Below are 14,828 nucleotides of genomic sequence, written 5' to 3'. Positions count from 1 at the left end.
CTTTCTTTCTTTCTTTCTTTCTTTCTTTCTTTCTTTCTTTCTTTCTTTCTTTCTTTCTTTCTTTCTTTCTTTCTTTCTTTCTTCCACACCAGATGACTCTTGAACAGAGATTCTAGTAAACCTTCACTAGTCCTGTCCATGCATAACACAACATCCTTCCTCAATTTAGACCAAGTAGTGAAACGTAAAGAACCGAATCCAAGAAATAGTACTTTCACAGAGCAGCAGCATAGGTACTTAAAGTTCTTTTAATTGTTAAAATTAGAAATGTTTTGAAAAGCTCAGAGTTAGATCTCATTTTGCATCGAGTCTGGCTCAATCAGTCAAGAGTCATAGTTTAGTTCAGGGTTTAGGGTGGCAAAATCTTTAGAAAGTTATGTAGGTCAAGGGAATAAGGCCTTTTAGTGGTAGTCTCTCAAGATGGGCAATTCACTACAAAGTGCAAATACTGACTCTCCAGATCTCCCAGGAAAGGGTGGCATTGCCGATTGATCCATTTGACTATGAGAATCAAGTTCTTCGTGGTTAGGTTCATTTTGGTCATCGTTTGTCTGAGACTGCACTGGTCCATGGAATCACTGGATAAGAATACTGTGATGTCTCTACTTAGCTAATACATGATTTCTCGCATAGTTGTCAGATGTTCGAGCCCACTGCCTGGCACAGTCATTGTTCTTCATCATCTTCTTAAGGTAGCTTTCTTCTTTAGGTGCAAAGAGAATCTAGGTGGATTGATGTAGGATGGTATAGGAAACAGCGCTATCAATAGAGGTGTAAAGACAGACATTTGGTGTTCAGATGAGGAGTATTGTGGTGCTCCCGCAGTAATGAGTACATTGCACATGTCCTGAGGAATTGGTTATGGGAAGAGTTTTGTTTAAAGTTCTTGTGAACCTATCAGGTTTGCAATTGGGCTGGAGCCACAGAGTGTGACCCAACTTTCCTTTATCTTTAGTGATGAAAGAAAATTGTGGCTCAGTGTCATTTCATTACTGCTTCAGGAGCTCATGTCAGGCCAGGACCTTTTCATCACTGGAGTGACTTCTTAAACAGAGGTGGTCAATATGAAATCTACATCCTGATATTTGGAGTTGCTATCAATGACAACAAAAAAATTCTCACCTGTTAGGAAATGAGCACAAGCTAATACATTTAATTGGTGTGGTGGAATGTATTTGGTGATCATAGGAACTAGAGGATCAGGCTAACAGCTGTTTGGCACAGTAGTCATTCTTTTATTGTTATTTTAGCCTTGTCATCTAATTGATTGAATCAAACTTTACTTCTTGGTCTAGGTTTGGTCTTTGCTTCTCATTGGTAGTTTGCATGGGCCGGCTGGAAAATAACAATGGGATCACTAAGCAGCTGCCTCTCAGTTGTAATCTGTCTGTGGAAACTGTCACTTTGTTTTGTTTAAATGCTAGTGTATGGCAGGATTCCATGGTATGGTGTAATGGGTCGTGTGAGCCAGCTTTCCTTAACCCCTTCAATGCGTGTGACGGAACCATTCCGTCATCAGTCACGGCTGAGCTGTGCTGATGACGGAATGGTTCCGTCATGACCGCACCCTGTTCTGGAATGTCCAGCACAGGGGCGGAATCGGCGCCGCACGGAAGCAGTTAATCCTTGTTTGGTTGCTTGAATTTGTTGGAAATTATCATCTGATACAGCCGTGTGAATGGAGAACAGCATCCTTGGGGGAGGTCACAGACCTTTGACTACCAATTGAACATACAGTTCTGTCTTATGTGTAGCCTATGTGTCTATCTTGGTTACAGGCCAAAGTAATTGGGACTGATAGTCTGCCGGGTTTTTGGATCATGTCTTGTTGATGATTCTGACAGAATTGTCTTGGAGTTGTAGAACCCATTGTTTGTACTGTGGAGGGCATCTCGATGATGATCCTGTGAAAAGTGATTTAGGTTTGGTTGTCACTTTTAAGGTGTGTCTCTATGAGTACAGATGAACAGATACAGGTACACCACATATAGATGGCAATAGATTATCGTTCAATAGGGGAGTATCTCTGCTTACTAGGTGTGATCACTAAATGTGCATAGATTAAAAGAACCTATTCCACTTATTTGCATTTGAAAAATAAAAGCCCCAATGCACGAAGGACTGGAATAGACTGAAAAATCGGTTTCCTTGGTGTTGTCCCAATACTGGATCATGCTGCATGGTAAGAGGTCGTTTTTGGTGGCTTGAAAAGTTTGTGGGTGGAAACTTGTCTATGTCCAGGCAAATGTCAATTTTAGAAGATCTCTCAGCATTTATGTGGTTTCACCTGAAATGGCCATATTAGGTAAGTGTGCCAAGGAAACTGTGCACTGATGCTGGTGAGGAGATCAAAATGTACTTCAGAGGGGTCCTGTCATACCCCTCCTAGTAAGAATCTAGTGAGAATCTGTAGCTGAAAAAGTCTATGCTGAATGTTAGAAATGTGCATGTATTTCTCTTGAGTGTGAGGCTACAGTCTTGCAGTCATGTCAGAAGAATTTTCAGATGGGGATTGGCATTCCTTAGTAGTTCTGGGGTGAACCAGGGTGTTGTCATTGATATTTACTGCACCAGTTCACCCAGAGAGAATCTCTTGGATGTAGTTTTAGAAAACATGTGCATGATTGGAGATGCCAAATTAAAACCTCTCATATTCTTTCAGCCTCAAATGCATTGAAAGGTTAATGATGTATCTCAATGCATGGCAAAGAAAGAGAGGAAGCCACCCCAAATTAAGGTTCATTTTATGGAAATAGCAAATTTTGATAACTATGGGAACCAGGTTGTTGATAATCTGTACATGGTGGCGTTCAAACTTAAGTTGGTGTTTGCAGACACATGTCCAAAGAGATAAAGAGTTAATCGTTTTATTTTAGGCTTTCTGGAGACTACAATCAGGGAGACCCACAGGGTTGGATCTTTGGCCTTTTGGATGATGCCTACTTGTCTGAGTCTTTTAAAATCTTTTTGTTCGCATTGGGTGGATATGGAGTGTGACATGCCTATGACAGTGTCAAGGCTGTACTGTATAGTCAATTTGTAGGCATTCCCTTTCACCTCATTTTTCGAGGCTTATGTATCAAATTTGTAAACAAATCAACAAAACAAATGTAGCCCCTCCTGCATTTCGAAGTCTGTGACAAACACTTCTTATTTAGAAAGGCCATACATTTTGGCTCATTGGGTGGGCTTCTATTTGTGATTATGTTCATAAGTTTAAATTCCAGGGTGCATAATAAGTCCTTCAACATTCTGAGGTTGAGAAAATTGGTACCATTCAGGGGCCAATTCCGATCTGGGTTGGAAATCACTCGACTGATCCGGGGTATTTTCCGACCGATCCGGACTCCTGCAGTCCAACCAAGCGGGTACGATGCGGCCGTATGCTGTCGGACTCGTTTCGGTCGGACTCCCATTGAAGTCAATGGGAGCCGGTCGTACAACGCGGTCGGGCTCCCATTGACTGAATGGGTAAGTTCCGGACAAGTGCGCCCCCTACAGTGTGTACGCGTCGGTGCCATCCGCACCATACATGCCTGTATTGGGGAGTTTGTCTGAGCCGTAAGGCTGCGGGTAACAGGGGGTCTGATTCGGACCCCCAAAGTCCAGCTCCGGGAGCTATTGTGAGCCGGAAGCTCCGACTTGATCCGACTGTCCGAATCGCGCATCGTACTGGCTCGGACGCAATTCGCCTCCATTGCGCGCCACGGTTAGCCTACGGCAGAGACGTACGGAGGGTTCGGACCTGGAAACGATTCGGCCGGAGATTTCGTGCTTGTTCGCATCGTACTTCATTGTCTGGACCCGTTTACGAACCGGATGGAAATTCAGCCTACGAATCCAACCCGCTAATCCCGAACCTGATTTGGAGCCCTCCCGACCAACATCGGAATCGGCCCCTAAGTTGTGTAGCTTTTCATCCCTTTTCTGTCGATACCACCAAAATACACCTCGGTGCGCTCCAAATACACTAGTTGGATGGTATTCATATCTCAATGGCATAATTAGAGTCAACATCAAGGGCAAGATGTAGGTAGCCCAATACCGGTCGGTAACGGCCGATATTACCGAATTCCGGCCGTTACCGACCAGCATTAGGCTATTGAGATGTTGGTGGCATTATTGTAGGCTTCGGTATTTTACCGAATCGATAACTTAAGGAATCGGTAAATTACCAAATCCGTAATGTAGAGGGCACTCAAGTGAGTGCATTCCTCAGTTAAGGATTCGTTATTTACCACCAACTACAAGTTGGTGCTAAACAACGAAAACCTTGGAAAAAAAACATTTTTTGCTTTTCCAACACTGCAATGTGGCAGACATACATGCCCTTAGGGCATATATATGTGCCACATGTACACCCATGCACTATTCAGGGGTGCAACAGGGTGTCAATGTGACACCCTGCCACCCTTGAATGTGTTCCCCATTTTACCGAATCAGTATTTACCGATTCCGTAATTCACATTCATTCCTATGGGCCTCCAGGCCCATAGGAATGAATGGGAAATACTGATTCGGTAAATAGCGAATCAGTAAATACCACATTTTATCGATTCGGTAAAATATACAGAAATATTACCTACATAATATTTACCTATTCTTAAATACCGATACGGTAAAATTCGGTGTTTAAGGATCGGTAAATAGTATTTACCTACATCTAGGCCCAAATCTCTTTAATTATATTCACAGTCTTGCTGCTGCCTAGCCCTCTTCATCTGGAACTCTCCATACTTAGCACAGTAATCTGCTTCAAAACTCCAAATACTTCTACTTGTTCTTCAATCTCGATACTCAATTCCAAATCTGTTCTTTCTCTCTACTTGGTCTTGAGCACCACAAAGCTCATGCTCTCTCTTCATCCCACCACTATCTCTTCGTCTGTGTAACTTAGTCCTTGTTGATCTGCCATTTTTCATGTGTTCCTGGTCAGTATACATGCAAGTTGTAAGATTTGAAGGATTGGTATTTAAGGAGAGTGCTCAGTAAAAGCTACATAATGTGTAGATTCTGGCTCCTGTTTTGTAGGTGCCTGTTTTGACTATGTTCTTGTCAAATGATAGCTCCCACCACTGTGCGCTGCTTCAATATTCATATATCATACCGAGGGAGGGAGAAGCTGAGATCCATTTGGCTTCCATGGGTAATCATATACATCAAAAGAGAATGAATCAGGTGTTTAATAGTACCAAGGTCTATTGGTCCTTAAAAAACCCTCATTCACTCTAGCTTTTGGGAGGTGGTATATTTTGCATTCCAGCATGAGTGGAGACATTTGTTATTAATAATATACGATGGATATTGACACAACAAGGACTAAATTACACAGAAAGAGAGATTAGTTCCATCCTCTCAGGCACCTCCCTACTACAAGAAAGAGAACTCATTCAGACCCTGACATAAAAAAACAAATGGGAAGATCTAACAAATAGCAAGAAAGAACAAGTAAAAACTGCTATTCATGGCCTTATTATGACAGAATACCTTAGAGCAAATACTGCACCGAAACGACATTGGGTCCACAACGCCCCAGAACCTTTTTACTTGATATCCTCTTCAGGAAAGACTGGGCAGCCATCTCATGGAAATGCGCTAGGGACTATCTAGTGCTCATCATAAAGACAGCCACAAGACTCTCAATGACCTTCGGAGCTGACTTTGAGGAGGTGGACTCTGAACTAGGAGATTCCTCCTGCAACCTTCGACCCCGGATACATTAAAGAGAGAAATAGCCATCTTCTTTCGTGATAACCTAGATTCGGCCCCTCTGCATATAGTGTGGGATGCCTTCAAGGCCTGGCTGAGGGGGATGTTAAAGGGCGCGGTTGCGGGCTGGGCAAGGTTGGAAAAAAACGAGATTGTAGTTTTAGAGAAACAACTAGGACTTGCAGCGACAGCTCTAAAAAATGGGCTGAGGATCTACAGTTGAAGTTCAGGCTCAAAACCAAAGAAATTATGGTTCAAAAGTGGGAGGTAAGTAAAATGAGAGATTTTGACAAGGGTGAGAACTATGGTAAACTACTCGCCTTGAAGAGCAGAGTCGATAGATCTCATAATTATATCGGCAAGATTATAGCTGGTAGCAAAATCATGGAAGAAAGGAGGGATATTGAGCAAGCTTTTGTTGAATTCTTTCAAGGCCTATATAGTGAGGAGTTAACGGTTGAGGAGGATGTTATAGATCAGTGGCTCTGCGAGAAACATTTACCAAAGTTGAACTCGGCTAGCCAAAAAATTCTTACCCAAGATATTAATGGGAGTGAAATACTTGCAGTTTTAATTAAAGCTAAGAAAGGGAAAGCCGCGGGACCCGATGCAATCCCAATAGAGGTCTATACACTAATATCTGATGAAATTAACCTGATCTGGCTGAGATTGTTTAATGAAATCCTTAGAGGAAGTTCCTCTTTGTCTGATTCATGGAGTGAGGCTGCTGTCACCCTTATGTAAAGCCCAGAAAGGACACAACCCAGTGTCAGACCTACCGACCCATATCTTTACTAAATTGCGATTATAAAATCTTTGCAGGAATACTGAATACTCGGCTTAGTAAGATAGTGGGTGTCGATAATCCATCAAGACCAAAAGGGTTTTCTCCAGGGCAGACAGATGCTGGACTTGATTTACTCTCTAATTGGCTCGATTGATCTGGCAACGATGCAGGGGGTACCTCTTTCAATTATCACGGTTGATGCAGCAAAAGCCTTCGATCAAGTTAATTGGCACTACTTAAATAACATCTTGAAGGCTTTTGAGAAATTTTTTAGGGAAGTCCTTAAAAAAATATATAAAGTCCCCTGGGCCCAGATCTTGGTTGATGGTAATCTTACTGCGGCAGTAACAATTCAGCGTGGTACGAGGCAGGAATGCCCGTTATCCCCTATTCTTTTTGATCTGTATATCGAGCCATTGGCCAAAGTCTAAGGCTGAAAGATAAAATCTCCCCCTTTAAAGTTAATGGGTTTACTAGGAAGGTAGCATTGTATGCAGATGACCTCATTTTATTGTCATCGAATGTCAATCCCACGTTATCTGAGTTTAATGGCTGAAGTTCAGGCTTTGGAGAAAATGTATGGATATCAAGTTAATAGTGACAAAACAGAAATTATTTATGGCCTGGAATACTCCAGCTCAGGGGGTGAGGCTCTCTAAGGAATTAAGATATTTGTGAGTAATAATAACTCAGCACATAGGAAAGATCCCTAAAACAAATCTAGAGAAAGTTTCTAGGGAGGTAGAGATCCTATCAAAGAGATGGCAGAGTATCCCGTTATCTCTCTTTGGGTGAGTCAATCTGAATAAAATGTGTGTTCTCCCTAAGTATGCCTACCTTTTTAATAATATACCCTTGGAGTTTGATAAAGGCGATCTTCTTAAAATACAGGGTAAAATCTCCTCATTTATCTGGGCAGCTAAAGGGATTAGATTGTCCTGGAAGAAACTAAGGTGGAAACTGTCACAGGGAGGAATAGGCCTGCCAGAACTTCAGTTGTACTGCTGGGCAAATCAATTAAAAAACTGTAGAATGTTACTCTTAAAGCCAGATAGTTCCCTGATCGGCAGCATGTTTAAAGCTATGCTCCTAGACCTAGATGAGGCAGGCTTTATGTATAAATGTGGTGCTCCTAAATTCTTTAAAAATTAAAGCAAAGTAAAGTAAAGTAAAGTAAAGTCCACATTTGTAAAGCGCACAATCACCCGTAAGGGTCTCTAGGCGCTGGGGGCCGTCGGGAAGATTAAGCGAGCTATTGCCCAGAGTCACATGGTGCTGGGCTAACCTGCCGCCGGAGCCGGGGATCGTACCGTGGTCCCCAGATTCCAGCGTCAGTCGCCCTGGCCGCGGCGCCACACCTCTTCCACTAACTAAAAGTTAGATTGAAGTCTTTATATATGGCATCTAAGGTATGGTTGGAGTGCCGGGTTTGTTTGGGACTGTCCTATTATAGTGAATGGGCTCCAATGTGGGACTCCCTAGGAACAGAAGAATGTCTTTGGGACAATTAAGCTCAGCCACTAAAAGAGGCTGGAGTCACACACTGGAAGGACATGATGGATGGTAACAAATGTTATCCTTGGGATGTCTGCAGGAACCTCACTAGTGGCGCACTCTCCAGATTTAAGTATTACCAAATGTCTTCATGGTGTAAGAGTCAACGTTGGTCTTCCCTGGAGGATAACACCATGGAATATGAGTTACAAGACCCAGCTGTTAAAAAAAAGGAAGTAGGACAGGGGTATCATCACTTTCTTGCTGCAGTGGATAGCAAGATGGAGCATCCATACCTGGTCTGGGAGAGGTGCTTGTTGGGTGAAGATCTGGAAAATGTATGGCAAGTGTCCTTAGATATTCTATACCCATTGATTAACTCTGCTGCACTCAGGAAGGATCACTTTTTCACACCTCACAGGATATACTGGTCACCTCAGATGCTTTCTAAAGGGTAATGGAGAAGCAAAGTGTATGAGATGCAGAGTCCCGAAAGTGGATGTCGAACATATATTTGCAGCTTGCCCTGTGATTCAAGAACTCTGGGGTAGCATGGGTAAGACCTTGTCCGACATCCTTCGTTCTGAGGTTGAGGTAAGCGCTTCTCTTGGTATTGTTCTGAAGCCTGAAGGGGTGTTTGGGCTTTCGGGGTTACAACGTAAATTGGTATTTTATTTTGATCCTTTTGGCACGAAGGGCGATCTGTAAGTTATGGCGCCAAGCTGTACCCCCAACATGGAGATCCTAGTGGAATGGAGTAAGAAATTTTAGAGACTTGGACCAAAAGGTTAATCAAACTAGATATAGAACAGATCTTGGGTTATTTTGGAATTTGTTAGATTGTTTTGAAGCTGTTTATTTTTGTACTATCCAATGATTATACCTCTTGGTCAGCTCATGATGTGTGGTGCGCTGAGTTTCGTAAGAATAACATCAGCTGAGTCTCGACCCCTCAGATAAGAGCAACAGGGGTGGCACAGATTGAGAGGTTGCTTCTTCTACGGAGGTCATATGAAGAAAAAAAAAAGACTCTCAATAGCACTAACCAATAAAATCCAACTATGCGAATCGAAACTGAAAATGACCTACAGATCACTGGGCCCGATTCACAAAAGTAATCTGAGACAAAATACTAATCCGACTTTCAGTATTTTTCAAAGGCATTTAGGAGTAATAAAGTTAAGATTCCCAACTTTACAACTCCTAAACAGAAAAATCCTAACTCTATGACTTTCGGTATTCACAAAAGGCATTTTGAAGTAGTAAAGTTAGGATTCCTAATTTTACTTCTCCTAAAACTGAGAAAATCCTAACTTTATGACTTTCGATATTAACAAAAGGCATTTAGGAGTAGTAAACTTCGGATTCCTAACTTCACTTTTTTCCGAACAGAGGGCATAGTATTTCTTCTTACCCCCAGATTCTGGGTCTTTTCCCAATGTCGATTCAGAAAAGGAACGCAGCCTCTAAATACTTCCGACGTGACCTTGGCCCAATTCCGGGTCATGGTCAGCAGCGACAGCTACGACCCACTGTGAGCAACATGAGCAACGTCCAACTCGGAAATGATTTTCTACATAATAAGGTAATTGATCTAATTCGGTTAGTTTACTGCTGTACGCTTTTTATCCTCGGGAGCTCTTACCAATACCCAAAGGAGCTACAAGAGAAAGAGACTCCTAATAAGGTAGTCGTTCACAGATTTGGGACTAAGGATGACAACATCACACTCAAGTGTGGGAGAAAACCGTTGTTAGTAATAATATACAAGACATAATTTGATTGCATAAACCATTCTAAAGTAGTGAGTAACCACGCACACTTCATGCATAGTCAAACTTCTAACTATAAGCTCATTTTTCAACTCTCCGAGCTTAGAATGCATGCCCCCATAACTCTATATTTACTTGCATGCAATTATAATCTCAGTTGCATTTTTAGTTGAAGGACGCGGTTGTTGTTTATAAACTATTTCACTTTCTAATTATTTTGCATCTCATTTGATGAGACAGGTTGCGCCTAGTTTTGTACTGTAAATTGTTCCCGTCATTTTTCTATTTTTTCCACAGTTATAGGTACAATGCATACCAGTAACTACATCTAAAAATGAGTTAATACATGTTAGAACTGGCTATTTCTGGTAGGCTAAGGCTGACGCCAAAGACAGGCAGAAACCACAATTTTAGTCAGGGCAAGGAAGCCACACGCCAAGATAACCCCTGCTCACCCCCTTGGTAGCTTGGCACGAATAGTAAGGCTAAACTCAGAGGCAATGTGTAAAGCATTTGCGCCAGCGCACAACAGCAACAACATCCTAGGCACACCACAAAAGGGACTCCACACAAGGTTACATTAAAATAACTTTTGTATTGTAAACACACATCAGATAACAATCACACATGTACATTGTGCCAACTGGCACGGGCAACATTCATAAGGGATTATGTACAGGACAGGGCCACATGGGCCACTGTCAGAATCAACACTTTGTAGATATAGAAATACTGTCAGAAATTAGAATAAAAGGATATAAAATCACTGTAAGACAAAGTAACAGTTATAAATCACAACCAGTATCTACTGGGAACAGGCAAGTACCACCTACGCAACCCTAAACACCTTAGGAGAATGTCACGCAGGGGACCAGGACCTCACTAGGACCACCTGTACTAAAAAGAACAACCACCTAAGAATAAAATACATTTAGGGGTATAAGCAAGAACACATTACCCATGATGCATAAATATACATTCAGAGGAGTAGTAAAGGGAAACACATGATGCATAAAAACATTCAGAGGTGTACGGACAACCACCTAAGTATCACACAGCGTTTAGGGGTCTAGAAAAGAACACATTACCCATGATGCATAAATATACATTCAGAGGAGTAGTAAAGGGAAACACATGATGCATAAACCCACACATTCAGCGGTGTTCAGAACAAAGCACATGATGCAATAAAAATACATTCAGAGGTACCAGAACAATACAATAGCGCAAAAATCACATGATGTCTAAAAACATTCAGAGGTGCAGGAATAACACATGATGCAAGAAATCACATTCAGAGGTGCAATAACCATACAATTGCGCAAAACCTACATAAGCCACCACCTGTGGCAGTCCCTAGGCCAACTGGCCTTGTTGGGGCTAAGACGCCCTGTGTCTCAATGTCAGGGGCCTAAACGGTGCAGGTGCCCACTACTTGCTTGGGCACCTGTGGAAAATCCCAAGACCTAAACGGTGCATCTGCCCACTAATTGCTGGGCAGTTGGGAATCATCAGAAAACTGCGACAGGGCCCTCACTGACCCTTAGGCGCAAACTGCGCCCACTGCTGGAGCCACACAGGCTCTGTCGCCAACATGTAAGAGCCACACAGGCTCTAAAACAATTATGCCCCAAGTCCCTCGGGGGGACTCTAAAGATCAATGTGGGCCTTGGAGCACACTGGCTCCTAAAACAGTTATGGCCCCCACGCCCCTCACAGGGACTTTTGAGACAAATACTGGCCCTCGGTGGAGCCTCTCGGGGCTCTAGACTACGTTGGGGCGACCCGCTGCCAACCGGGGCCGCCCTACAGTACCACACTAAAATGTGCCCCTACGCAGGAGCCTTGCAGGGCTCAAAACGACCAATGCCCGCAAGAGCCTCGGGGCTCAGAGAAACACATCACGGAGGAGCGGCCCGCTGCCACGGGGCCGCTCGAACACTGCCTCCATCAGGTGCTGCTGCCCGCGGAGCTCCCCACCTAACCCCAGCCCTTTGACACTCACCGGGCTGGTCGGGGGGCTCCGCTTCACTCGCGGCTTCCTCTCCTCTCGCTGCAGGGCTCCCTCAGCTCACGGGAGCTCTGTCGGCCGGACGCCATGATTCTTCTCTTCTCCTGCTTGCGTCCACGAGCGCCAATGGCTGCGCGGCTCCTCAGCTCAGCTTCCCTCGGTGACCCAATTGCAGCGCGGCCCCTTCGGTCTCGTCAGCGGACCCCGGGGGTTGATGGCGGTGAGCTTCCAGCGGCATACATGGGGTAGGCTCCCTTGGGGTTTAAAAATAACAAAGCGAGGTAGGCACTCGCTAAATAACTCAATAAACGGGGTGGCACCCGTTCACTCGGTACACAAGGGGCAGGAGCGCTTCCCACACGGGATAGCCACAGCACTCTGCCTGAAATCAGGATAAGCGATACAAAAGGGGATGATGGAGGGAGCGTTTCAGCGAATCAAACACTCACCCCCAGTCTACTGATCTGGGTTTAATCCATCACCATTCTTTAGCCCACTCAGCCACCCCATTTCAGACATGGCTATATGCAAATCAGTCTGACCCTGTGCCTTATGGGAACAGTCCAGCCCGAACTGCCAAGCCATGTCTTCCATGGACCGGAAACAAGCACCCTGGGACCGGATTAAAGCCAGATCTTTTGACTGGGTGTGAGAGTTTGATTGATTCAGATGCTCCGTCCATCACCACCCCCTGTTGTACCGCTTTTGGCCGCCATAAGTGTGGCTCAGACGTGAGTCCCTTGCTCACTTTGCCACTGGATTCAAGCAAGCCGGGCTGAAGACGGCTGGAATGCCAGATACCGGTCCTCAGTAGCTTGTTTCGGGCCAGGGAAGACATGGCTTGGCAGTTTGGGCTGGATTGTTCCCATGAGGCACAGGGTCAGACTGATTTGCATATAGCCATGTCTGAACTGGGGTGGCAGAGTGGGCTAAAGAACGGTGATGGATTAAAGCCAGATCTTTTGACTGGGTGTGAGAGTTTGATTGATTCAGATGCTCCGTCCATCACCACCCCCTTTTGTACCGCTTTTGGCCGCCATAAGTGTGGCAGGGTATGCTCAGACGTGAGTCCCTTGCTCACTTTGCCACTGGATTCAAGCAAGCCGGGCTGAAGACAGCTGGAATGCCAGAAACCGGTCCTCAGAAGCTTGTTTCTGGTCCAGGGAAGACATGGCTTGGCAGTTCGGGCTGGACTGTTCCCATGAGGCACAGGGTCAGACTGATTTGCATATAGCCATGTCTGAACTGGGATGGCAGAGTGGGCTAAAGAACGGTGATGGATTAAAGCCAGATCTTTTGACTGGGTGTGAGAGTTTGATTGATTCAGATGCTCCATCCATCACCTCCCCCTTTTGTACCGTGAAATCAGGATAAAGCGCCCATGAGGCGCAGGGGAGCCCTGAAATCATGAAAACGCCCCACAGAGGACCCCCACAGCAAGAAGGGTCCCAGCAGCTGCAGGGTATTACAGGACAAGGCTCTAGGGCAAGTGAAGTCTCCCAGCCATCCTCAGGCCAGGCAGAAAGGGCCCCCAGGAAGTCCTCCAGTAGTCCATCCGGTATCCAGGGGCTGGGCAGGACCCAGGGATTCCCCTGGGCCCAAGCAGCATCACGCCACTGGCAGATTCAAGTCAGAAACAAGAACATTTTGGAAGGGGACACAGCCCCTTCTTATACAGAAAAAAGTCTTTGAAGTCTTTGTGTAGGCAGTGTGAGAACCAGCTAGAACTGGTTATTGGGAAGTCCTTCCAGTATCAGGGACAGAGGTGACAGTCGCCCAGCGGGGAGGTGGAGCCAGCATTGTGGTCAGGCAGGCACAGCCCTTCACTATCAGGTGCTATCTCCTCCCACTTCTCTGGCAGCAGATGCTGCCTTTCATCCACGGGCTGACTCAGACAACCTCCTGGGGGCTCTGCAGCCCCTGTCACACTCGAAAACCAGACAGTCAATCCACAAGCAGGCTCAGGCTCACCAGCCAATCACACGCCAGGCACAAATTACACAAATATGCCAACTTCTAAAAGTGGCGCTTCTAGACTAGACACAATCATGCCGCATACACCATTATGCAGCATTCATTCTCACGAGTTCGCACATATCAAACTCGACCCTGCACTCCCCACACATCAGGAACTACCATGGGCATACCTATTCCCTATTCATTCCTATGGGAGGGCAGGTCACTCACCACACATACACAGAGAGCTCACGCACTTTACACTGTACCACAGTGAAAAAGTGCGCAGAGGCCTAAAATCACCAACCCAGGTTCCAGAAACAGGCTAGGAAAAAGCAAAAAGTTTCGGGGTGAACCTGCCAAAAGGGCGAGGTCCAACAAAACTCCCTTCCAGCCAAAACGCAGGGTAGACCAATCACTCCACTGATGGGCTTCCTTGCTTTGGGCGACAAAACACGGACACGGGCCCGCACGGCAGGGAAACCCTCCGGTTTTTCACCACTCTGAACCCACATGTATTTCTCTCAACAAAAGCTCTCTGGCACAACTAGAATACCCCACTGGTACTCTCTAGTCATCCACAGCCAGGACCAGGCCCTAGGCCATCCAAATATCACAGGTCCTAACCAATCCACAGAGTGGGGGGTAGTAACCCCTGGCCCACAATAGCCATCCTCCACTCTCCCTCTCAGTGTAGCTACAACTACCACTGATCCTTCAACCCAGGGACCACATCCTCAGGCTGACCAGAGGTCACGGGCAAGAATGCCCCACCCTACCTCTACTTCTGGGTTTCCGCACCCTCACAGGGAAGCACTCACCAGAACACAACTCTCCTACCAGATCAGGGCCTCACTCCCTCACTGGTCTACCACCTGGAACTATTCCACTTCTGAGGTACAAAGCACACAGCACAGTTCCTCTTCAAGCAGGTGGGGGGACACAGCACACAGCAAAGCCCCCTTTTCTCCACTTTAGTAGAAACAACAAACTGCAGGTGAGCCCCAGATCACACAGCAAGGGCAGCCCCCTCAGTCTCTTCAGCTGATCCACTTTGGTAGAGATTCCTCTTGACCTGGAAGCTTCCTAATCTCTCAAC

The sequence above is a fragment of the Lissotriton helveticus genome, chromosome 8, assembly GCF_964261635.1.
Source record: "Lissotriton helveticus chromosome 8, aLisHel1.1, whole genome shotgun sequence".
In the NCBI taxonomy this organism is placed as follows: Eukaryota; Metazoa; Chordata; class Amphibia; order Caudata; family Salamandridae; genus Lissotriton; species Lissotriton helveticus.
This window is presented reverse-complemented; position numbering follows the sequence as displayed.